General features: G+C 39.8%; 1 long non-coding RNA gene across 1 annotated transcript in view; it reads left to right on the top strand.

Moving 5' to 3' along the window:
- LOC122682223 overlaps positions 1-27,289 on the top strand; it is a 38,478-nt gene extending 11,189 nt beyond the window's left edge. The window contains exon 3 of the long non-coding RNA XR_006337268.1: positions 26,810-27,289. This is a non-coding gene — a long non-coding RNA (uncharacterized LOC122682223). The remainder of the gene's footprint in view (positions 1-26,809) is intronic.
- The last annotated feature ends 259 nt before the right edge of the window (positions 27,290-27,548 follow it).

The raw sequence follows: 27,548 nt of genomic DNA, 5'->3' as shown, positions 1-27,548 counted from the left end.
CAAACCAAGTCACGAAGGACAGAAAGAGACTGACACTCAGTGATTAATTTCTGGAACTATGGCTGAACGAATCAAATTATGGATCATTTGATGCCATTAAATTTGAGTTCCTGCATTATATGTGGACCTTTTGCTTTTCAGGCATTCTCAGTGTGTGAAATTGAATGTGCCATTTACAAGCTATCATGTAATTTTCTGTTTTCTGAAACAAAAGCAACAATCTGGATACATTAAAGACCATTATATAATTGACAAACCTGCTTTTTAAAACTTGATCTAAAACAAAATTACTGTCATATGCCAAAGGGAGTTATCCTTAACAGTGAAAAATCATTTAAAAATTAAAATTAAAACCCTCTTTGCTTTATTCCAACAAGAATGTCTTCCTTGTGTATGCATTTTCACAGTTTACAGTTTCTTTTTTTCATACCTGTTAGCTCACTTGATTTTCAAATTAACTCTGTGAATAGACAGAGTAGATATCATTTTTCCCATTTTTAAAATTAGGAAGCTAAAATTCAAAGAACATAATTTACTGAAATAAAAACTTGGTTGTCGGGAGTTCACTGGCAGTCCAGTGGTTAGGACCCTGTAATTTCAGTGCCGAGGGTGCAGGTTCAATCCCCATCTGGGAAGTAAGATCCCATATCCTGCAAGTTGAGCAGCCACCAAAAAGAAAAAAAATATTGGTTGTCTTACAAATAGCGAACACTAAGGGCTTCCCTGCTGGCTCAGATGGTAAAAACTCCCCCTGCAGTGCAGGAGACGTGGGTTTGATCCCTGGGTTGAGAAGATCCCCTGGTGCTGGATCCCACTCCAGTATTCTTGCCTGGAGAATTCCACGGATAGAGGAACCTGGTGAGCTACAGTCCATTGGTGTCACAAGGAGTCGGACACGACTGAGCAACTAACACTTTCTCTTTCATCGAAACCATACAGTGTTGCTGTTTGTAAGACAAGCAAATTTTGATCATATCACATTTCTTTGACAGTGTTTAATATAAAATTTTAAAAATGTTATCAAAGTATAACATACACGTGGAAAAGTATGCAGATCATAAGTGTGCGAATCAATTAATTTTCACAACCTAGAAGCGTCCATGTAACTAGCACTCAGACCAAGAAGCACTCAGACCAAGAAGCAGAGCATGACCATCATCTCGAAAGCCCACCTCATACCCATTTTGAACACCACTGCACAATTCCCCAGGATAACACCTTACTTGTTTCTGACAGCATTGGTTCATTTTGCCTGTTTTTAGATTTTCTATAAATGTAATCATACATTCTATCTCTTTGCTGTCTGTCTTTGCTCAGTATTAAGTTTGTGAACTCCATTCAGATTATGGGTATGGTTGTAGGTCATTCTGAATATTCATCCCATGTGTGACTATTTCAAATTTTCATCATCCAGTGTGACCATTGATGGGCATGGTGGCTGTTTTCCAGCCACAGTGGTATACTTGTACATGTCTTTGGTGAACACAGGGACATATTTCCATTGGACTTAAACCTAGAAGGGCAACCCACTCCAGTATTCTTGCTTGGAGAATCCCTTGGAGAGGATCCTGGCCGGTTACAGTCCATGGGTTTGCAAAGACTCGAAAACAACTGAGCAACTAACATGTATATACCTAGAAAGAAGATTGCAGGGTCAGAGGATTTGTGTATAAGACAGCTTAGTACACATCACTCAAAAATTTGTTGTACAAATTTACAATTTCAACAGCCATCGTGTGAGGGTTGTTTCTTATCCTTGCAATGCTTCATCTTATCTGTCATTTTTCATCTTATTCCTTCTGTTAGGTGTGGTATCACATCATAAGGATACTACATTTTGTTTTAATCTAATTTTTAAAAAACAGAATGTCTTTTATTTGAATACTCTGTTGGTACAGAGCGTGTGAAGGATTTTTTTTTTTTTAAGAAAAAAATACCACTGGCAGCAATACAATTAAAATGGGAAAAAAACATAATTTCAAATATAATACAAATGACAGATACATTAGCATTCTCTGAAGCCCACTTAGGGCGGGCCATCATCTGATGAGTTTTAGTTTAATTTAAACACACTTAAAACATGAATATTTGGAACTGTCAAAAAAAATATACCACAATTATGAAAGATGACCCAGCAAATCAAAGAGTGTATCATGATTAATTAAATATCTTTATTGGAACCAGTGTGTGAAAATTAGAAAACAGTGAAACCATTTGCTTAATAAAACACCTCAAACAGTGTTTCTTTTATGAAGTGAAAGTGAAAGTGAGTCGCTCAGTCATGTCTGACTGTTTGCCACCTCATGGACCATACATTCCGTGGAATTCTCCAGGCCAGAATACTGGAGTGGGTAGCCTTTCCCCTCTCCAGGGGATCTTCCCAACCCAGGTCTCCTGCATTGCAGGTGGATTCTTTACCTGCTGAGCCACAAGGGAAACCCAAGAATTCTGGAGTGGGTAGCCTATGCCTTCTTCAGCAGATCTTCCCGACCTGGAATCGAACTGGGGTCTCCTGCGTTGCAGGTGGATTCTTTACCAACTGAGCTATCAGTTGGTACCATAAAGTATGACTATGTTATGTTGGACATTCCATGTTGAAATTTATCTTTACAATACAAAGAATAGGCTCTGCCTATTACAGCAGGATGATACAAATTTAGTTCTCAGTTCCTCCAGATTCCCAGAGTGAGACAAGAGCCGCAGGGAAACAAGTCTCAGGATGATCTGAGACTTCAACCAGCAAGCAGCACAGCTGGCGTGATTTTCTCAGATCTCCTTAAACGTCACCCCCATTACGGTGGCCAGGAGCAAAGCTGTTAAAGTGATAGTTTACCGTCTCGCTTTTCCCTGGAGACACAGTAAGCTCCACTGTTTTGTTCGGTTGCTCTGTCATGTCCCACTCACTCTTTGTGACCCCATGGGCTGCAGCCTGCCAGGCTTCCCTGTCCTTCACTACCTCCTGGAGCTTGCTCAAACTCAGGTGCATTGAGTCAGTGATGCCCTCCAACCATTCATCCTCTGTAGGCCCTGTCCCCTCCTACATTCAGTCTTTCCCAACATCAGGGTCTTCTCCAGTGAGTCGGCTCTTCATATCAGGTGGCCAGAGTATTGGAGTTTCAGCTTTAGCATCAGTCCTTCCAATGAGTATGCACAGTTATTTTCCTTTAGGATTGCCTGGCTTGATCTCCTTACTGTCCAAAGCGCTCTCAAGGGTCTTCTCCAGCATGACAGTTGGAAAGCATCAGTTCTTCAGCACTCAGCTTCCATTATGGTCCAACTCTCACATCCATACATGACTACTGCAAAAGCCATAGCTTTGACTAGACAGACTTTGTCAGTAAAATAATGTCTCTGCTTTTTACTATGGTATCTAGGTGTGTTACAGCTTTTCTTCCAAAGAGTAAACATCTTTTAATTTCATGGTTGCAGTCACCATCTGCAGTGATTTGGAAGCCCCCCAAAATAAAGTCTGACACTGTTTCCACTGTCTCCCCATCTATTTGCCATGAAGTGATGGGACCAGATGCCATGATCTTAGTTTTCTGAATGTTGAGTTTTAAGCCAACTTTTTCTCTCTCCTCTTTTACTTTCATCAAGAGGCTCTTTCGTTCCTCTTCGCTCTCTGCCATAAGGGTGGTGTCATCTGCATATCTGAGGTTATTGATATTTCTCCCGGCAATCCTGATTCCAGCTTGTGCTTCTTCCAGCCCAGCATTTCCCATGATGTACTCTGCATATAAGTTAAATAAGCAGGTGACAATATACAGCCTTGCCCTTGCTGTACTCCTTTCCCAATTTGGAACTGATCTGTTGTTCCATCTCCATTTCTAACTGTTGCTTCCAGACCTGTGTACTGGTTTCTTAGCAGGCAGGGAAGGTGGTCTGGTATTCCTATCTCTGGAAGAATTTTCCACAGTGACATTGTGATCTACACAGTCAAAGGCTTTAGGGTAGTTGATAAAGCAGAGGTAGATATTTTTCAGGAATTCTCTTGCTTTTTTAATGATGCAATGAATGTTGGCAATTTGACCTCTGATTCCTCTTCCTTTTCTAAATCCAACTGAACATCTGGAAGTTCTCAACTCTTGGACTGTTGAAGCCAAGCTTGAGCATTACCTTGCTAGCAAGTGAAATGAATGCAATTGTGCCACAGTTTGAACAGTTTGGCATTGCCCTTCTTTGGGATTGGAATGAAAACTGATCTTTTCCAGTTCTGTGGCCACTGCTGAGTTTTCCAAATTTGCCAGCATATTGAGTACAGCACTTTCACACCATCATCTTTCAGGATTTGAAATAGCTTAGCTGGAATTCCATCACCTCCACTAGCTCTGTTCATAGAAGTGCTTCCTAAGGCCCACTTGACTTCACATTCCAGGATGTCTGGCTCTAGGTGAGTGATCACACCATTGTGATTATCTGGGGTCATTAAGATCTTGTTTGTATAGTTCTTCTGTGTATTCTTGCCACCTCTTCTTAATATCTTCTGCTTCTCTTAGGTCCCTACCATTTCTGTCCTTTATTGAGCCTATCTTTTCATGAAATGTTCCCTTGGTATCTCTAATTTTCTTGAAAAGACCTCTAGTGCTTCCCATTCTATTATTTTTCTCTATTTCTTTGCCTTGTTCACTTAAGAAGGCTTTCTTATCTCTCCTTGCTATTCTTTGGAACTCTGCATTCAGATGCTTATATCTTTCCTTTTCTCCTTTGCCTTTCACTTCTCTTCTTTTTCTCAGCTATTTGTAAGGCCTCTTCAAACAACCATTTTGCCTTTTTGCATTTCTTTTTCTTAAGTACGTTCTTCATCTCTGCCTCCTGTACTATGTTATGAACCTCTGTCCATAGTTTTTCAGGCACTCTGTCTATCAGATCTAATCCCTTGAATCTATTTGTCACTTCCACCGTATAATCGTAAGGGATTTGATTTAGGTCATACCTGAATGGCCTAGTGATTTTCCCTACTTTCTTCAATTTAAGTCTGAATTTGGCAATAAGGAAATCATGATCTGAGCCACAGTCAGCTCTTGGTTTTGTTTTTGCTGACTGTACAGAGCTTCTCCATCTTTGGTTGCAAAGAATATAATCAATCTGATTTCAGTGTTGACCATCTGGTGATGTCCATGGGTCCATGTCTCTCGTGTTGTTGGAAAAGCGTGTTTGCTGTGACCAGTGTGTTCTCTTGGCAAAACTCTTGTTCCCCTTTGCCCTGCTTCATTTTGTACTCTAAGGCCAAACGTCCCTGTTCCTCCAGGTATGTCTTGACTTCCTACTTTTGCATTCCAGTCTCCTGTGATGAAAAGGACATCTTTTGGTGTTAGTTCTAGAAGTTCTTGTAGGTCTTCATAGAACTGCCCAACCTGGGGACCTGGCAAAAAGACTGAGAATCCACAGGTAATCTGACTGTGAAGGCCCATGGGATTTGATTACAGGACTTCCACAGAATGAGGGGAACAGAGACTCCACTCTTAGAGGGCACAGTAAAATCCTGTGAGTGCCACGACCCCGGGGAAAGGTGCAGTGATGCTCAGGAGCCTGAAGCAGACCTCCCTGCTGGTGTTGGCGGGCCTCCTGTGCAGGTGTGGGTCTGTCCTGGCTCCCTGCGGGGACAGAGGCCTGGCAGCAGCAGAGCTGGGAGGGGCCCCTGGGTGTCCATCCTCTTGGAGGTTGCCACTAACCCTACATAGAGCCCGTAGACCTCAGCGCCGTGTTGCCTCAGGCTGAACAACTAACAGAGAGTGCAACCCCACGCCCAGAGGGTTATTGGATTAAAACTTTACTGACGGTGGCCTTGCCCACCAGAGCAAGACTCAGTTTTCCCCACTACCAACCCCTCCCATTAAGAAGCTTATACAAGCCTCTTAGCCTCCTCTACCAGAGAGCAGACAGAAAAAGCAAGAAGAACGACAATCCCACAGCAGCTAGAACCAAAATTGCATCACAGGAAGTTAACCAGGATGCCAAAGCAGAGGGTTTTGTCCACATGAAGGGCCAAGATAAAATCCCAGAAAAACAATAAAGTGGAGATAGGCAACCTTCCAGAAAAAGAGTTCAAAATAATGTTAGTGAAGATGATCCAGGATCTTGGGATGAGAATGGAGGGAAAAATAGAGGAGATGCAAGAAATGTTTCCCAAAGACCTAGAAGAATTAAAGAACAAACAATCAGAGATGAACAATAAATACACTAGAGGGAATCAATAGCAGAATAACTGAGGCCGAAGAATGGATAAGTGACCTGGAGGCGAGAATGGTAGATATCACTGCCACATAACAGAATATAGAAAAAAAGAATGAAAAAATAAAAATAAAAGAAGGTGGCCTAAGAGACTTCTGGGACAACATTAAACACACCAACATTTGCATTATAGGGGTCCCAGAAGGAGAAGAGAAAGAGAAAGGACCTAGGAACATATTTGAAGAGATAATAGCTGAAAAGCTCCCTAACATGGGAATGAAATAGTCAATCAAGTCCAGAAAGTGCAGAGTCCCAAGCAGTATAACCCCAAAGTGAAACACACCAAGACATATAGTAATCAAAAATTGTGAAAATTAAAGACAAAATATTAAAAACAACAAGGGAAGAATGACAAATAGTGTACAAGGAAACTCTCATCAGACTATCAGCTGATTCCTCAATAGAAACTCTACAAGCCAGAAGGGAATAGCATAACATATTCTAAGTGATGAAAGGAAGAAGCTACAAGCAAAAATACTCTACCTATCATGGCTCTCCTTCAGATTTGATGGAGAAGTCAAAAGCTCTCCTGACATAGACTGGCTGGGTAGATAAGAAAATGTGCATGTATGCACTTCCACTTAGCAGATCACTCTACTTAACTCCCCAAATTGTGTGTAATTATTTCATATTTTTAGATTAATCATGTTTCCAGTATGGATTGCAATTGTAATTATCTTCTGTTTTTTATCTATTGATTGTGAAAACTGATAAACATCTTTTACTATTGTGATTATGTAACTATCATTTGCTTAATACCATTGTATCATGATTGGTCAACAGAAAATAATAGAGTTCTATGTCACTAAAACTAGCATTTAATAGAAAAACTTGTAATCACTTTTTAAAATCTAGATGAATACCAGATTTATCTTGGAATTTTTTGAAAAATGCAAATGCCCAGGTATTGCTATTCTTCTACAAGGTCCAGTTGGGTTTCTAGTGAGCAGCCATGTTTAAAAACAACTGGACTATATGATGATCTTTTGTTTTTATCTAGTTTGTTTCACTTTATCCTTTATCTGTTTCATACTCAGTGTTTCACTTTATCCTTTATCTATTTCATACTCAGTGTTCCCGTTTCATTTAGGTTTATGTTTTCCAGTTTGTCCATCCTTTTTTGTTGTTGTAATTTCTTAAGCCTTTATCAAGCATGGTAGGAAAGCTTTTGTATACACATATATGGGGCTTCCCTGGTGACTTAGCGGTAAAGAATCCACCTGCCAATATAGGAGACGGGAGTTCAATCCCTGGGTTGGGAAGATCCCCTGGAGAAGGAAATGGCATCCCACTCCTGTATTCCTTCCTGGGAAATCCCATAGACAGAGGATCCTGGCGGGCTACAGTCCTTGGGATCACAAAGAGTTGGACACGACCTACCAACTAAACAACAATATACATATGTATGTATAATATATATATTTTAGATTTTATGAATTTTTGCTAGTTAAAAACTTGAAACCTTTTGATTCTACTTGATTGCTTAGTATGAATAGAATACTTGATTTCTAATTTATATTCACTCAAAACTAGGATATAGTTTCATGTATTTTGACATCTAATATTACTGCTATAAGTCTACAAAGTTCATTATCTTAGTGATTAAAAAAATTTTGACTAAGACTTGAAACATCTAATCCAGTTCTGAAAATAATAGAAATATTATGCTGTAAGAAAAAAGCAAACAGGAAGTTAACAAGTGATACAGTACTATTAACTAAAATACAGATTTTGTTCCAATTCACAGAATTTTATTCTAGTGACCACTATTTGTTTTCATACCTCATTCAAGACTCCATATAGTATTTAATTGCATTGAAAGGGATAGGCTACCCACTCCAGTATTCTTTGGCTTCCCTGGTGGCTTAGTCCGTAAAGAATCCACCTGCAATGAGAGAGACCTGGGTTCGATCCCTGGGTTGGGAAGATCCCCTGGAGGAGGGCATGGCAACACATTTCAGTATTCTTGTCTGGAGGATGCCCATGGACAGAAGAGCCTGAAGGGCTACCGTCCATGGGGTCACAAAGAGTCGGACCTGACTGAGTGACTAAGGACAGCACAGCTTTAGCTGCGTGCAACAAGCCCTGGTAAATTCTCTTTACATTTTTGTTCTATTACAAATATTTTCTAATGTTCCGTGTTATGGCTTCTTAGATATATCCAACATTTAAAAATGAACATTTAATTTCTAAATACATGGGATTTTGTTTGAAGTACCTTTAATATTAATTTCTCTTCGTTCAGTTCAGTCGCTCAGTCATGTCCAGCTGTTTGCAACCTCATGAACTGCAGCAAGCCAGGCTTCCTTGTCCATCACCAACACACAGAGCTTCCTCAGACTCATGCCCATCAAGTCAGTGATGCCATCCAACCATCTCATCCTCTGTCGTCCCCTTCTCCTCCTCCTCTCAATCTTTCCCAGTCTCAGGGCCTTTCCTAATGAGTCAGTTCTTTGCATCAGGTGGCCATGGTATTGGAGCTTCAGCTTCAGCATCAGTACTTCCAATAAATATTCAAGACTAATTCCCTTTAGGATTGACTGGTTTGATTTCCCTTCTGTCCAAGGGACTCTCAAGAGTCTTCTCCAACACCACAGTTCAAGAGCATTAATTCATCAGCACTCAGATTTCTTTATGTTCCAACTCTCACATTCATACATGACTACTGGAAAAACCATAGCTTTCTGTATATGGACCTTTGTCAGGAAAATAATCTCTCTGCTTTTTAATAAGCTGTGTAGGTGTGTCATACCTTTTCATCCAAGAAACAAATGTCTTTTAATTTCTTGGCTGCAGTCACCATCTGCAGTGATTTGGGAGCCCAAGGAAATAAAGTCTGTCACTGTTTCCATTGTCTCCCCATCTATTTGCCATGAAGTGATAGGACTGGATGCCATGATCTTAGTTTTCTGAATGTTGAGTTTTAAGCCAACTTTTTCACTCTCCTCTTTCACTTTCATCAAGAGGCTCTTTGGTTCTTCCCTTTCTGCCATAAGGGTGGTGTCATCTGCATATCTGAGGTTATTGATATTTCTCCCCGCAATCTTGATTCCAGCTTGTGCTTCCTCCAGCCCAGCGTTTCTCATGATGTACTCTGCATATAAGTTAAACAAGCAAGGTGACAATATACAGCCTTGACATACTCATTTCCCAATTTGGAACCAGTCCATTTTCTGTGTCCGATTCTAACTGTTGCTTTTTGACCTGCATATAGATTTCTCAGGAGGCAGGTAAGGTGCTCTGGTAGTCCTATCTCTTTAAGAATTTTTCAGTTTATTGTGATCCACACAGTCAAAGGCTTTAGCATAGCCAATGAAACAGAAGTAAATGTTTTTCTGGAACTCTCTTGCTTAGTTGATGATCAAACGGATGTTGGCAATTTGATCTCTGGTTTCTCTGCCTTTTCTAAATCTGCTTGAACATCTGGAAGTTGTCAGCTCATGGACTGTTGAAGCCTGGCTTGGAGAATTTTGAGCATTACTTTTCTAGCATGTGAGATGAGTACAATTGTGCGGTAGTTTGAACATTCTTTTGGCATTGCCTTTCTTTAGGACTGGAATGAAAACTGACCTTTTCCAGTTCTGTGTCTACTGCTGAGTTTTCCAAATTTGCTGGCATATTGAGTGCAGCACTTTCATACCATCATCTTTTGGGATTTGAAAGAGCTCAGCTGGAATTCCATCACCTCCACCAGCTTTGTAGTGATGCTTCCTAAGGCCCACTTGACTTCACACTCCAGAATTTCTGACTCTAGGTGAGTGATCCCACCATCGTGTTTATCTGGGTCATTAAGATCTTGTTTGTATAGTTCTTCTGTGTATTCTTGTCACCTCTCCTCAATATCTTCTGTTTCTGTTAGGTCCATTCCATTTCTGTCTTTTATTGAGCCCATCTTTGCATGAAATGTTCCTTTGGTATCTCTCATTTTCTTGAAGAGATCCCTAGTCTTTCCCATTCTATTGTTTTCCTCTATTTCTTTGCACTGATCACTGAGGAAGGTTTTCTTATCTCTCCTTGCTATTCTTTGGAACTCTGCATTCAAATAGGAATATCTTTCCTTTTCTCCTTTGCCTTTCACTTCTCTTCTTTTTCTCAGCTATTTGTAAGGTCTCCTCAGACAACCATTTTGCCTTTTTGCATTTCTTTTTCTGGGGATGGTTTTGCATCACTGCCTCCTGTACAGTGTTAAAAATGTCAGTCCATAGATCTTTAGGCACTCTGTCTCTCAGTTCTAATGCCTTAAATCTATTTGTCACTTCCACTGTATATACATAAGGGATTTGATTCAGGTCATACCTGAATTGTCTGTTTGATACTAATTTGTAATTTAAATGCTTTCTTTGCGATCACCTCTTGTGTTTTTTACAGTCTAATTTATTGAGGCTTTCCATGGCTAAATCAAAGATCTCTCTTGGTAAATGTCACATTGACTCAAAAATATGTGGGTTATTTTCAAATATCTTTTGATACTGATTTCTTACGTAATTCCACAGTGATAAGAGAGCAGACTCTGTATGATTTCAGTACCTTTAAATCATGATATTTTTGCACCTTGTTTTTTGTTCCTGGATGTATTCCTAAGTATTCTAGTTTACAGTCTATGGGAACTTGAGTAGAATTTGTATCCTACTATTGTGTTAAAACTTTATAATTCTTAGTTACGTTGAAATGGTTAACAGTGCTTTTTAGGTCTCCTATATCCTTCTGCTTTTCTGTATATTCATTCTATTAATTTTTGAGAATTTGGTGTTGAAACTCCAACTGTAAACCTTAATTAAAAAAAAGATTGTATTATATAGTGGAACTATATGTGTAACCTTATGGTGTGTTTTCCAAGGGTGCTATCATGCTCTTATAATTTAAAAACATTAAAAAAGAGTAGAAGAGACCAACCCTTCTCAGAGGACACTGAAATAGATAGAAATGCCTCCACACAGAGAGATAGAAAATATTGCAGATGACTTCAGACAGATTTTGCACTTTTCTCAGGGAGCGTGAACTAGGATTGGCGGGGATAATACAGGGAAGGACTGGGTTTCTCAGCTACAGTGCACATCACAATGGCTCCCGGTGTGATTTGCGCTTCCACCTGGACCATGGAAAATTCATGGAAATCTGTGTATTCCCTGCATGGTGTGTTAACTCAGCGTTTAGGCATTAGGTCCTGGTTTTGGACAGCTAGTCCTAAAGAACTTAATGGAACAATATTAAAGAAAAAAATCATTTCCTTGAAGTAAAATGTCTAAAAGAGTGATACATTTATCTGCTATCCCTTTCAAGTATAATTGATATGCTCTTCAGAGTCCATAATAAGTTTTCATTTCCTTCCCCTTGTAATGCAGATTTGTAAGGAAATTCAAGATTGATTTACTCTCTTGAGCAAAAGTTAGGCAGGGAATATAAATGAAAAGATAAGGTGAGCTAGAAACTATGGACCTTGCCCTTTGTAAAGGAAGCAGCTGTTTCCAGCCCCTATCTATAGTTGCTATGTGGTAATGAGAGGCCTCATGTAATCAGACCTTGTGAGGACTCAATAAAAAGTGGAAATTTGAACACTTCTAGTATTAAAATTTTGTCAATTATTTTAAAAAAAACTACTGTTCTGCTAGCCAAACCTCATAAGTTATAAGGACATGGTTTCACAACAGAATAAACTATGAAGTTATTGCTTAATTTTGAAATTATGATATTGAGGTTTATAATTAACCTTTTGATATTGAAGTAAATTTGATTTATTGCTTAGTTTTAACTTACATCTACTTTTTTTCTCAGCCCTTTGCATTCTCACTGTTATGTTTACAGTCTTGATAGAAAACCAATCCCTTAACCAATATCTGTTAATCTCTGCTCTCTTTTCTGGGGGTTCCAATGTTAGAAGGATCTTCAGTGTACATGATTGTCCATATGGACTGCTATGACCATCTAAACATCTGTAGTCAATAGGAGACTGAAAAGAACAATAAATGGAATTTAAAACTTGCATTCTGTGCCTGTGCAACCTCTGTTTTCTTGTTCATGAAGACAGAAGTATCACTGGTTGATATATAACAGTTAAAGTCTTTGGAGGACTACAGAAAGGCCTCTTTGAGTGTTTGTTGTTCGGTGGCTAAGTCATGTCTGACTCTTTACGACCTCACGGACTGTAGCACGCCAGGCTCCTCTGTCCTCCACTATCTCCCAGAGTTTCCTCAGATTCATGTCCATTGAGTCAGTGATGCTCTCTAACCATCTCATCCTCTGCCGCCCCCTTCTCCACTTGCCTTCAATTTTTCTCAGCATCAGAGTCTTTTCCAGTGAGTTGGCTCTTCACATCAGGTGGCCAAAGTATTGGAGCTTCAGCTTTAGCAACAGCAGTCTCTAAATTATCTGACCTAAACATTTATACTTCCTAATATAAAATAGAAATTTTTCAAGGTCTCTTATTTTGCTCAAATACAAATATAATTCAGTCCCACAATTTGAAAAAATGAAAAGTAGTATTTTACTGCTTGGGATAGCAAATATTAGAAAAATTACTAATAGTGACTTTTGATGTGGCTTCCTTTTGATCTGAGTATTGGGTTCTCTTTCACTTCAGGAAGAAGTGTAAATTAGCATAACTTTCAGAAACTCAGTTCAGTGTTGTGCTATCTAATGAAAAAATATGCACACTTACCCTCTGATTTAGCAATTCTACTTTTAGGAAGCACATTATAGCACTGTTCATAATCATAAAACAAAAGCAGTAATTCAAATGTTGTCTTAATAAGAAAAACATTGTATAAATGTTGACACAGTCAGCGGTATATTTTGCACTCACTGTTGATTTAAATTTGTTGACATGGAAATAGAATATGTGAAGCAAAAAAGTAGGATTCACAACATTTGTATTATGACACCATTTTTATTACAGTGGCGTGTGCTGACCTGACATAGAGAAGACAATGAGAGGGAACAGGCAGCCTTTGCTTTGCCCGGTAGTGTGGCCCAGAGAATGGACTGTGAAAACTGCTCCTTGCCACTTGTTCTCACTGTATAAAGGAATGAAAAAAAATATAAAATTTATATCTGTTTGGGTGTGTGTGAGTCACTCAGTCATGTCTGACTCCTTGTGATCCCATGGACTGTAGCCCGCCAGGCTCCTTTGTCCATGGATCCTCCGGGCATGAATACTGGAGTGGGTTGCCATTTCTTCTGCCAGTTCCCTACCGAGGGATTGAACCCAGGTCCCCTGCATTGTGGGCAGATTCTTTACCATCTGAGCCACCTTAGAAGCATTAAGGATTGAAGTGTTTCATTTCTTTAAAAAGTTATCAATTGTGGTTTGACTAGCGCTTGTCTTCTTTTCTGTCATGTAACTTACGATGTGGAACAGCCGTCTTTGCTGTGTTGTGAATTGTCATTCTCCTTTGAAAGTCTGGGTCATCTTCCAACGTTTTATTCTTTGCGCCGTTAATCATGACATATGTCTGAGAGTTTCCTTACTGGCATCACTTTGGGACAGCTTCTTCCTAGAAATACATTCCTCATTTGTGTCTGTAAATGTCCCTTCATTTAGTTCCTCTTGAGTGGTAGCATTGTCAACATTCCAACGGGCAGCTATTTCTTCCATGTGTGTGCACTCAGTCGCTCAGTCATATCCGACTCTTCTGCAATCCCATGGACTGCAGCCCACCAGGCTCCCCCGTCCATGGAATTTTCCAGGGAAGAACACTGGAGCAGGTTGCCGTTTCCTTCTCCAGGGGATCTTCCTGACCCAGCGGTTGAACTCACGTCTGTTGTGTCTCCTGCTTTGGCAGGCGGATTCTTTACTACTGCACCCCCTGGGAAGCTCATTTCTTCCATCGTCCATTTACATTCTATTCTTACTTCACTTCTAACATTATTCCTGGTGGTCCAGTGGGTAAGACTCCGAGCTCCTAATGAAGGGTACAAGTGCAATCCCTACAGGGGCACAGGTCAGGGAACTAAGATCCCAGGGGGAAAAAAAATATTATTATTATTTTTGCTTAACTTTCACTTTGTTGGCCAATTGACTCTTTCTATTATTCATTTTTGAAAAAAATGTAACTATTTTATCCCTGGAAGACAAAGAGGCAACACAGCTACAGACTTTGCTGTCTGTGTGAGTGGAATAGCAAATGCACAGTGATCCGTCCCTGACAGACTTTGGAGGAAATAATATCATTGGTTACTGATCATGATGCATGTGTTATTTGTGAAGTGGCTGGTGGGCCCAAGAGCTAGAAGCAAAGTTTGCACTTTCTGCAATTACTCAAGGTCAGTAGAACAAGAAAACTGAGATTAGATCCATGGTATTGGAGACTGAATTACAGCTAAGCCGCGGTAGCTGCAAGTTTTGCATGTCAACATCATGCAGATCAGGGACTGCATGGAGAGCCTGGAAGAGCTTGCCGTAAGATGTTAAGTGGGAGTGGCTCTCTCTGGGTTTTGTATTTGTAGGTGGTTTTATTTTCTATTCAAAAAATACGTCCTTGTGTGTATCCTAAATTTTTGTACAATTAATATGTTATTCATATAAAATAAAATATATGCTGTTAAAAAATGTAGTGCTTACTTTTTCTCTTATAGAAGCTGATAGATGGAGATTGTCCATAGCATATGGTGGCAAATAGAAACTGTTCTTTAAAAATTCTAGGAAGCACAGTGGAGGGAGAGAGATGAAAGCTGGAAGGGAGATATTGGTTGAAGGAGAGTTATGGTTTCTGTGGGACAGACTCTTGAGCCTGTCTAAAAACTATTGGGAAGAGTGTGGTTTAGAGTACGAATAGAGGAAAAGGGAAATTGATAACGTGAGACCCCTGAGAAGGGATGGGCAGGAGTTCAGGCATGGGCGCAAAGGCTTGATCTTGGTTGGGAAGAGGGACCCCTGTTTCACTGATTCAGAAGAGCGTGGAGAGAGGATGATTTAGAATGGGTGGAGACGTGCATAGCTCCTCAAATGGGTTAGAGCAATGGCTTTGAGCCAAGCACTGTCTTAGGTGCTTGAGATACATGCATGAATAACACAGACAAAGATCTTATAGAGTTAGAGTCAATTTCTCTTTATTTATTTATTTATTTTGGTTTTTTTATGTGTTAATGTGGCTGCAGTTTTTTTCTTAGAAGTTAGTCAGGCTCTTTCTGGAAGGAGGCTGGCATACAGTTGAGGACGCTCAAAGGGAGAGTGTGAAATCCTTGTCACGAAGGACAGAGAAACATACACCGTTTAGGGGAACATTGAGGAGGTCCTTTTGAAGTCGACACCAGCGCCTTTATGGGGAGGCCATTGTGGAAACTGTCAAGCAGCTCTGTCTCCCCAGCTGTACTTGGCTCAGGCAGAGATCTACAGAAGCAAAAAGGAAGGCTAAGCTCAAAGAAGACTCAAATTTCATTTTATCCCTGTGCATTTGTTCCCGATTTTATCTCTACTTGTTTATGCTTTCAGAGAAGGCAATGGCACCCCACTCCAGTACTCTTGCCTGGAAAATCCCGTGGACGGAGGAGCCTGGTAGGCTGCAGTCCATGGGGTCGCGAAGAGTCAGACATGACTGAGGGACTTCACTTTCACTTTTCACTTTCATGCATTGAAGGAAATGGCAACCCACTCCAGTGTTCTTGCCTGGAGAGTCCCAGGGACGGGGGAGCCTGGTGGGCTCCCATCTATGGGGTCGCACAGAGTCGGACACGACTGAAGTGACTTAGCAGCAGCAGCAGTTTATGCTTTATCTCATTTTTCTTGAGTGCACATGACAAAAGTTTACCTATTTTATTGATATGTTCAAATAATGTTCTTCTTTTTTCTTTTTATCTCCAATATATTGTTTTCTATTTGGTTAATTTAACTCTCATTTATGTTTGTTCATTTCGGTGATTTTTTTTCTCAGTTACCTTCTCATGAATACATATTTTATTTATTTTTATTTTTCCTGCTTAATAATAAAAAGCATTTATTACTGTACATTTTTCTAAAGATAACTTCGGATGCATGCAGTTGATTTTAATATATACTATTCTTCAGTTTGTAAAATGTTTATAATTTAATTGTAATCTTCCATTTTCTCCTTTTTTCCCAATAGTTATTGAAACAGAATTTTTAGATTTTCAATGGGTTAGAATCAATTTTGATTCCAATGGCTTAGAGTCAATTACTAGATATTTGCTTTTATTACATTAGAGTGAAAGAATGTGGGTGATATAATTTATCCTATTACCAAATTAATTAAGATAATGTGTATGTTCTGGTTTTGTGCTGTGTGCTCAGTTATGTTAGACCCTGTGGACTGTTAATCGCCAGGCTCCTCTGTCCATGGGATTTTCCAGGCAAGAATACTGGAGTGGGTTACCATTTCCTTCTCCAGGGGATCTTCCCAACAAAGGGATCGAATCCGCATCTCTTGTGTCTCTTGTGTCTGAATTGGCATGTGGATTCTTTACTGCTGAGCCACCAGGGAATTATTTATATCCTTCAGTTCAGTTCAGTTCAGTCACTTAGTCGTGTCCGACTCTTTGCGATCCCATGGACTGTAGCACACCAGGCTTCCCTATCCATCACCAACTCCCAGAGCTTGCTGAAACTAATGGCCATCGAATCAGTGATGCCATCCAACCATCTCACCCTCTGTTGTCCCCTTCTCTCCTGCCTTCTGTCATGCCCACTGTCAGAGTCTTTTCTAATGAGTCAGTTCTTCGCATCAGGTGGCCAAAGTATTGGAGTTTCAGCTTCAGCAACAGTCTGTCCAATGACTATTCAAGACTGATTTGCCTTAGGATTGACTGGTTTGATCTCCTTTCTGTCCAAGGGACTCTCAAGAGTCTTCTCCAACACCACAGTTCAAAAGCATCAATTCTTTGGTGCTCAGCTTTTCTTTATAGTCCAACTCTCACATGCATACATACTACTGGAAAGACCATGGCTTTGACTAGACAGACCTTTGTTGGCAAAGTAACGTCTCTGCTTTTTGATATACTGTCCAGGTTGGTCATAGCTTTTCTTCCAAGGAGCAAGCATCTTTTAATTTCATGGCTGCAGTCACCATCTGCAGTGATTTTGGAGCCCCCAAAAAGAAAGGCTGTCACTATTTCCACTGTTTCCCCATCTATTTGCCATGAAGTGATGGGACCAGATGCCATGATCTTAGTTTTCTGAATGTTGAGTTTTAAGCCAACTTTTTCCACTCTCTTCTTTCACTTTGAACAAGAAGCTCTTTGGTTCTTCTTCGCCTTGCCACAAAGGTGGTATTGTCTGCATATCTGAAGTTATTGATATTTCTCCCAGCAATCTTGATTCCAGCTTGTGTTTCATCCAGCCCAGCATTTCATATGATGTACTCTACATATAAATTAAATAAGCTGGGTGACAATATACAGCCTTGACATAATCCTTTCCTGATATGGAATCAGTCTGTTGTTCCATGTCCAGTTCTAACTGTTGCTTCTTGACCTTCATACAGATTTCTCAGGAGGCAGATAAGGTGATCTGGTAAATTCCATCTCTTTCAGAATTTTCCACAGTTTGTTGTGATCCACACAGTCAAAGGCTTTAGTGTAGTCAATAAAGCAGAAGTAGATGTTTTTCTGGAACTCTCTTGCTTTTTCGATGATTCAGTGAATGTTAGCAGTTTGATGTCTGGTTCCTCTGCCTTTTCTAAAACCAGCTTGAACATCTGGAAGTTCATGTTCACATACTGTTGAAGCCCAGCTTGGAGAATTTTAAGCATTACTTTACTAGCATGTGAGATGAGTGCAACTGTGTGGCAGTTTGAGCATTCTTTGGCATTGCCTTTCTTTGGGATTGGAATGAAAACTGACCTTTTCCAGTCCTGTGGTCACTGCTGAGTGTTCCAAATTTGCTGGCATATTGAGTGAAGCACTTTCACAGCATCATCTTTTAAGGTTTGAAATAGCTCAAATGGAATTCCATGACCTCCACTAGCTTTGTTCATAATGATGCTTCCCCCTACTTGACTTCACATTCCAGGCATCTGGCTTAAGGTGAGTGATCACACCATCATGGTTATCTGGATCATGAAGATCTTTTTTTCAATAGTTCTGTGTATTCTTGCCACCTCTCATTGATATCTTCTGCTTCTGTTAGTTCCATACCATTTCTGTCCTTTATTGAGCCCATCTTGGCATGAAATGTTCCCTTGGTATCTCTAATTTTCTTGACGAGATCTCTAATCTTTCCCATTCTATTGTTTTCCTCTATTTCTTTGCACTGATCACTGAGAAAGGCTTTCTTATCTCTCTTTGCTATTCTTTGGAACTCTACATTCAAATCGGTATATCTTTCTTTTACTCCTTTGCTTTTCACTTATCTTCTTTTCACAACTATTCGTAAGGCCTCCTCAGACAACCATTTTGCTCCTTCGCATTTCTTTTTCTAGGGGATGGTCTTGATCCCTGTCGCCTGTACAATGTCATGAACCTCTGTCCATAGTTCATCAGGCACTCTGTCTATCAGATCTAGTTCCTTAAATCTATTTCTCACTTCCACTGTATAGTCATAAGGGATTTGATTTAGGTAATATCAGAATGGTCTAGTGGTTTTCCCTACTTTCTTCAATTTAAGTCTGAATTTGGCAATAAGGAGTTCATGACCTGAGCCACAGTCTGCTCCCGGTGTTGTTTTTTTGCTGACTGTATAGAGCTTCTCCATATTTTGCTGCAAAGAATATAATCACTCTGATTTCAGTGTTGACCATCTGGTGATGTCCATGTGCAGAGTTTTCTCTTGTGTTGTTGGAAGAGGGTGTTTGCTATGACCAGTGCATTATCTTGGCATAACTCTATTAGCCTTTGCCTTGCTTCATTCTGTATTCCAAGGCCAAATTTGCCTATTACTCCAGGTGTTTCTTGACTCCCCACTTTTGCAGTCCCGTCCCTTATAATGAAAAGGATATCTTTTTTGGATTTTAGTTCTAAAAGGTCTTGTAGGTCTTCATAGAACCATTCAACATCAGCTTCTTCAGCGTTGCTGGTTGGGGCATAGACTTGAATTACCATGATGTTGAATGGTTTGCCTTGGAAACGAACAGAGATCATTCTGTTGTTTTCGAGATTACATCCAAGTACTCCTTTTCGGACTCTTCTGTTGACTATGGTGGCTACTTCATTTCTTCCAAGGGATTCTTGCCCACAGTAGTAGATATAATGGTCATCTGAGTTAAATTCACCCATTCCAGTCCATTTTAGCTCACTGAGTCCTAAAATGTCAACGTTCACTCTTGCCATCCCCTGTATGACCACTTCCAATTTGCTTTGATTCATGGACCTAACATTCCAGGTTCCTATGCAGTATTGCTCTTTACAGCTTTGGGCCTTGCTGCCATCACCGGTCACATCCACAACTGGGTGTTGCTTTTGCTTTGGCTCCATCTCTTCATTCTTTCTGAAGTTATTTCTCCAGTGATCTCCAGTAGCATTTTGGGCACCTACTGACCTGGGGAGTTCATCTTTCAATGTCCTATCTTTTTGCCTTTTCATACTCTTCATGGGGTTCTCAAGGCAAAAATACTGAAGTGGTCTGCCATTCCCGTCTCCATTCCCTTCTCAGTTTGACAGGACTAAGTGTCAAATTTTATTCCTTCCTTTCTGCTTTTCTACAGTTCTCAATTTTCTACAGCAGACATCCATTTCTAGAGTAAACTTGAGAGGTAATACATAGCTTAGTATTTGACGGTGTGGACCTCTTCAGAATGCCTCGGTTCACACTTGGTTCCACTGGTTACTACATTGTGATATTAGGCAGCTAAGTAACCCATGCCTGCCTTAATTTATATTTCTGTAAAATGGAAATATAAGAAGTACCCTGTCTCATTGGATTTTTTGCGGTTCAGATGAATTAAACTTAGTGAAAAGTTCATGGAAAATACTCAGTAAGTATTAATCATCATCATCATTTTGGTTATTTTAGGTGATTATAGAACAGGGTGCTACTCATTTAATCCTCTTTTCGTACTGATTCTGCCTCCTGGAACATTAACATTTCTGTTCTTTTTATAATGCAAGCAGAGTTTGTTTTGATGAATGGTCCAGCCTTCTGGGATCACCTCCCAAATAAATACTTGTCTTTGAATGCTTGTCTCAGGGTCTGCTTCTGGGAGATCTCAGACTGAAACATAGATTTAATGCTGAGAATGCTAAATTGAAGGAAACATGGATAAACCTAAAATTCATAACAGACTACCCAGGAAGTAGGAGAGAACTTGGTGGAATGAAAGAAACGTTACTTAACTATGAAAAGCAGGGCTTGAAGGCGAGAATGGACTTGTCCAGGAAGTTCCTCTGTGCAGGGAGAGTTGGTGGTGGTGTTGATTTTGATGTGACTAGTGGTTCTGGGATGTAAACTAGCCATCAGAGATGAAAACGAATAGAAATACCACCAAGACATTTCTTGGAGTACATGTGGTACTGTTGTCCAGTTTAAAAAGAAATCAGGGGATATGAATAGGAAATTCATACAAGCAGAATGAGATGAGTTCATCTGTAGAAGTCATGAGAAACACTTAAATTTATCATAGATTTTAAATGCCTCTGCAAACAAATGTCTGATTATTTTTTTGGCATTATAGCAATTTACAGAACCAGACTGACCCTCTGAGTGAAAACAATTTAAAATGCTAACTAAAATATAAATAACCTATTTTTAAATGCAAGCATGAGTGGGTGAGAAAGTGTGGATTTCTCAGAGGCCATACACTGATTGGGAATAACAATCCAGACAGGCCCGCAGAGTCAAGGCCAGCTTCAGGCTGAGGCCATTTGCAAGTTCAAGGGAACGTGAGAGCTGATGGCTTCCACGGCCTGAATTGGGGGTAGAGTCGGCTGGGATCAGGAGACAAGGCCAGCGCTCACCCACATAAAATGGAGTCCTCAGAGTAAAGATAGATGGAGAAATAAATTGTCCTCATTGTTTACCTTTTCCAAACCCTCCCATGCTTCACACCACATGGATCAGTAAGGCAAGCAGATCATCTCAGACCATGGCATTCAGTGGGGAGGGCAGAATATCCTCTGACAGACTAGAGTCACAGGATACTCCTCGCCCAGGTTTGCAATCCAATTCCTATAACCTGTATGGTCTGAAAAACTTCAAGCTGTGAATTGAGCTTCAAATTCTACTTTTAGGGTAAGATTAGCTGCTTTAATAAATCCTGTAATATTAGTGGATTAACATAACCCATATTGATTTCTTGCTTATGCACATCTGGTTCCCAGAGAACAGGACCTGGAGTTGGGAAGCTCTCGAACAGAGGCCCCTCTTTTCATCATGGGGTTCATAAGGCTCCCTGAGCACCTGCATCTATCTGTGGGGGGACAAGCAGAGGGTGCTCTGTGGGGGCATTCATGGGTGATGTGGCAGAATATGAAAAATGGCCCCAAGGAATCATGCCTTTGTGTGTCCCTGCTCATTGTGACTTTGAGGCTTCTCCCATAAAAGGTGGGAATCTGCTTCCCCATGTCTTGAATTTGAGCTAAACATGAGATGTGTGTTGGCCAACAGAAATGTAGGGGACGCAACTTCCTGGGGATTCGGAGCTCGAGCCTCAGAAGGCAGTTGGCAGCATCCACATATTCCCTCTTGGAGCCCAATCACCATGTAGATAGGATGTCCAGGTCCCACTGGAGAGAAAGGCCACACAGAGGCCATGAAGGATGGGCCTTCGAGTGGGGAGACAGGCTACCAAGGGGAGAGTCATGGTGCCCCAGCTCGCCGTGAGTAATGGGCCCCTGATGCGGAAGAGAGATGACCTTGGACTTCCCAGCCCATATTAACTTACAGACTAACGTAGTTGCATAACTGAGCCCAGGTAAGATAGCAGAATACTGCCTCGTCAACTGACAGGCTTATAAGAAATAATAGAATAGTTGCTGTCTTAAGGCACGAGGTTGTGGGAGTTGTTTGTCACACGTCAATAGGTAGCTGAAACAGGTGTTCATTCAGTGGCAAGGTTTTATGGGACATGTTTAGAAACTGGTACATCTAAACAGGTTTAGGAATATGGTGAAATGTTCTACACATATTTCACTGACAAGAATTCAGGCTCAAGACCATCCTTAACTACAAGGATGACTGGGAAACAGTCTCATTATATACCTAGGATAAGGTAGAACATGTTTTGGTGGACAACTAGCTTGTTACTAAAGCAGAAATGAGCCCTGTTCCATAGATTCCAAGCACTTAGCATATGTAGAAACAGGCAGTGCCTAAAGAAATGTACCTATACTTCAGACTTCAAAGAGTCAGAATACAGTTTGAAATAAGCCTAAAGATGAAGGAGACATAATTCTGGCTATTATAACTATTTAAAAAGAACACAAAATGATATAATGCCCCCCCACCAAAAAATGAACATAAACCGATTTCCCAAAATATGATGTATCAACAATGACTCACGAGTAACAGGAAGTTTCAGTGGCCCTATAACCGTTAAAGATAAGGAATAAACACTTAAAAGCTTCTCCACAAGGAAAATTCAAGGTCCTGACAGATTTCTAGGCAAACTGTAACAAACATTCAAAGAAAGAGTAATTTAAATATTACTCATGCTTTTCTAAAGAACAGCAAGAGAAAAGAATGTCCCCTAACATTTTATGAGGTGAGTATAATCATGTCACAAAAACCAAACAAGAAGCTCAGGGATGGAAATTTACAGGATATTCTCACTCGTCTAAAAATCTGAAAGAAAATTTTAGCAAACTGAATTGAGCAGAGTATAGAAAAGCTAACACATCACAATCAAGTTAGATTCATTCTAGGACTAGGATGTTGGTTCAAAAATATATACAGTTAAATTATATTTATATAGCAAATTATATATATAATTATATATATTAATAAAATTCACTGTATTTACACATCAAAAACCTCTGGTTTCCAGTCAGGCACACAAGGAGATTGGAAGTTGTTACTCTGCTCTAACAACAACTAAAATATTGAACAAACTGAAAATCAACAACTCTTCTTAGATCCATCAGAGAATTGGCCCACCCAGCAGGGAAAACTGCTGACCTAAATATTGGTGACATAGTCAGGAAGGTAAAGAGAATCACCACTTATAGGAACAGAAACCTCTGTAAGAATCAGTTTAGGGGGAGGAAACTCTCAACTGCAATTGAATTTTTGAAGGCTCAGTGTGAATAAGTCTGAGGGTGAATAACTCCATGGGGATGCAGTCTTGGCAGGGTGAGGGACACCACACTAGTGTGAGTTTTACTTCCTGGAGCTCCACCATGTTTTCACAGAGAGGACAGGAAAGAAATCCCTTCCTGCTTCCAGTGGGGGTAGGGGAAAGCGGCCATGTTGAAATATGCCAGATCATTCTGTTCTTAACAAGGCCTGCCCTCAGAACAGGCTGTTTAACCTGAGCCTAAACTACTGGGATTCTGTCAGAGTCTAGCTGACCTGGAGGAAGTGAAAAACACCCTTTCATCCCTTTTAGTCATTCTGCCCCATCTAAGTTGGGGGAGAACCCAGAGGCCCCTGTAAAGTCCACATTCCAGAGGCACAGGCTCATTAAAAGACTAAGACCTATCATAGAACCACAGGACATTTTCTCTCCCCAACCACTCACCACCACCTTACAAAAGCCTATTTACTGCATTTCCTTTTATCTAGTATATCATGATATCATGCCCACTTTCAACAAAAATGATAAAGCATACTAAAAGGAAAAAAAAAAGCAACAACAACAAAACTAAACAGAACAGAACAGAACAAGTATCAGAACCAGAGTCAGATATGGGAGGAATGTTGTAACAACCAGATTAGCAATTTAAAATCACCGTGATTAACATACGAACAGTTTTAATGGGAAAACTAGACAGCATGCAAGAAAATGCAGAAAAATGGATATTCTAAGAAAGAATCAAAAAGAAATGCTAGAAACTAAAACACTGTAAGATAAATGAATAATGCCTTTGACAGGCTAGTTAGTAGAAGGGATATGGCTGAGGAAAGAATCTCTTGAATTTGAGGATATGTGAATAGAAACTAAAAAGCTGAGAGAAAAGACTGGGGAAAAAAAAGGAACAGACTGTTCAACAACTATGGGGCAATTACAGAAAGTATAACATACCTATGATGGTGCATCAGACAGAGAAGAAAGAAAGGAACAAGATAAATATTTGAAACACTAATGGTTTAGAATTTCCCCAAATGTCAGATACCACACCACAGATTCAGAAGCTCAGAGAAGAACAAACTGGAAAAGTGTGAACAAAACAAAACAAAAAAACTACAGCTGAACCTATCTTTTGAAAGTGAAACAAACAAAAAAAAAAAATCAAAGATAAAGACAAAAAAATTGAATGAAGTCAAAGGAAAACACTTATCTATGGAGGAACAAAGATAAGAATTACATCTGATTTTTCAGAAACCATTCAAGCAAGAAGAGTGCAGTGAAATATTTTAAGTGTTGAGAGGAAAACCCCACCAAACTAGAATTCTGTATTCTGCAAAATTGAAGAAAGCTGAGCACCCAAGAATTGATGCTTTTGAACTGTGGTGTTGGAGAAGACTCTTGAGAGTCCCTTGGATCACAACGAGATCCAACCAGTCCATCCTAAAGGAGATCAGTCCTGGGTGTTCATTGGAAGGACTGAGGCTGAAGCTGAAGCTCCAATACTCTGGCCACATCATGTGAAGAGTTGACTCATTGGAAAAGACCCTGATGCTGGGAGGGATTGGGGGCAGGAGGAGAAGGGGACGACAGAGGATGAGATGACTGGATGGCATCACCGACTCGATGGACATGGGTCTGTGTGGACTCCAGGAGTTGGTGATGGAGAGGCAGGCCTGGCGTGCTGCGATTCATGGGGTTGCAAAGAGTTGGACATGACTCAACGACTGAGCTGAACTGAAATGAACTGAAAGTGAAGGAGAAGTTAAAAATTTCTCAAAAATTGAGGAAATTTGTTGTCTATAGGACTACCTTGCTAGAAATGTTAAAAGAAGTTCATTAGAGAGAAGGAAAATGATATAGGTCAGAAACTCAGATCTTCATAAAGAAAGGAAGAACATTAGGGAAGGAATAAGTAAAGGTTAAAGAAATAACAGGTTAAAATAGAAAATATACTAAAATCTCAATAGAGTTATGAAGGAAGTTTCATGAAATTAAGCTTACATTTATTACATGGAAATGGAAACCCACTCCAGTATTCTTGCCTGGAAAATCCCATGGACAGAGGAGCCTGGTGGGCTACACTCCACAGGGTAGCAAAGAGTCGGACATGACTGAGCGACTTCACTTTCTTTCGAGAAAGACTTCTGAACAAATTAAGAATAGAAAGAAATTGTGTTGGTTTGATAACTGTAAGAGGAAAGAAGGAAGGACTATGACAAGCATCTAATTTTATGTGAAAATTCTAGTGAGTTTAAGAACAAAGAAAAGACAGGGAAAAAGCTTGCTGTCACTGTTTCTATTGGATATTATCAAGTGAAATAGGTCAAGAATTATACAACATAAAGATTGGAAGGAAAAATATAAAGCTGTCATAATTCAAAGCTAATATGATTGTCTAGTAAAAAAAAAAATCCCTTCAAAAAGCTATAGGCATATTATTATAATAGACAAGAGAATTTAGCAAGTTTGCTGGAACAACATCAATATAGAGAATTTAATTTTATTTCTGTAAACCATCAATAGTAGATAGAGAAATCACAATTAGCCAAAAACCGATTTAAAATGAAATTGACTACTAGCTTATGACTTTCCACAAAACCAGGAGTTGAAATATTGATTGATGTCATTTTGATTCTATATATCTGTTTTGGTTAGAATTGACATTTTTTTTTTTTTAAGAATTGACATCTTAACAATATCGAGTCCTCTGATCCTTAAAAATGGTGTACATCTCCTTTCATTTAAGCGTTCTCTTTTTCCCTCAGCAGAGTTTTGGAGATTTCATTGTACAGGACTATTATTTATTAATATTCTTTTGTTCAAGTTGTCATTAGGTATTTCAGGTTTTTGTGCTATTGTAAGTAGTATATTTTTTTCCATTTCATTTCCACATGCTTCATCACTTATTAGAAATAATAAAAACTAATAATAAATAAAACCATAAAAATAAATAAAATAAAACTAAATTAGAACTAATTAGAAATAAATTAAAAAACTCCTAGAAGTAGATTTTACCCAGTGGTAGAGAATCTGCCTACAGTTCAGGAGACACAGGTTCAATCCCTGGGTTGGGAAGATCCACTGGAAGAGGAAATGGCAACCCACTCCAATATTCATGCCTGGGAAATCCCACGGACAGAGGAGCCTGACGGGCTAAGTCCATGGGGCCGGCCAGAGTAGGACACGATTCAGCAGGCACACACATCAGCTGAGAGAGATCAATATTTTAACAACTGTGTATCCTCATGGGAAAAGAAATAAAACTGGATCCTTTAAACACACACAGTTTCCACTGGATAAAAAATTTTAGTTTGAAAGACAAAACTACAAGACTCTCAGGAGATAATCCAATCATATTTATGATACTCAGATAAAGAAGGATTTCTTAAATAAAATAAAGAAATTTCAGGTGATGAAGGACAAGGTTAATGAATTTAGATTTATTAAAAGTAGAGTTTTCTGTTTTTCAGTGCACAGAGAAGCAGCACTCTACAGGAGCTGGGACCACACACTTGAGACACCAATGCCCTGGGTTGAAGTCCTGGCTCAGCCACTTCCTACCTCACACTCCGGCAGGTCATTGACACTCCCTGCCTGTCTTCTCAGGAGTAAGGTAGGGCTGATAACAGTTCCTTCATCGGAGAGCTGATTTGAAGATTGAGTTATAATTGGATAGTGAATATATCATTATGTAAATGTATGCAAGGTAAAATTTTAAATAAGACATCGATGAGAATGAAAAGTCGAATTAAAAACTGGGAAAAGACATTTACAGCACTTGACAACTGACCCAAGGTGTTAGAATGTTTATCTATCTCCATTCATCCATTCCTGTTCATACTGTTCCTGGGGTTCTCAAGGCAAGAATACTGAAGTGGTTTGCCATTCCCGTCTCCAGTGGATCACGCTTTGTCAGGCCTCTCCACCATGACACGTCCGTCTTGGGTGGCCCTACACGGCATGGTTCATAGTGTCATTGAGTTGGACAAGGCTGTGGTCCATGGGATCAGATTGGTTAGTTTTCTGTGATTGTGGTTTTCAGTCTTTCTGCCCTCTGGGAGAGACTGACTGAAGGGGAAACTGGGTCTTGTTCTGATGGGCAGGGCCATGCTCAGTAAATCTTTAATCCAAGTTTCTGTTGATGGGTGGGCCTGTGTTCCCTCCCTGCTATTTACCTGGGGCCAGACTATGGTGGAGATAATGAAGATA

Source organism: Cervus elaphus, chromosome 23 (genome assembly GCF_910594005.1).
Source record: "Cervus elaphus chromosome 23, mCerEla1.1, whole genome shotgun sequence".
In the NCBI taxonomy this organism is placed as follows: domain Eukaryota; kingdom Metazoa; phylum Chordata; class Mammalia; order Artiodactyla; family Cervidae; genus Cervus; species Cervus elaphus.
The sequence above is the reverse complement of the archived record's forward strand: the minus strand, read 5'-3'. Positions and strand labels throughout refer to the sequence as shown.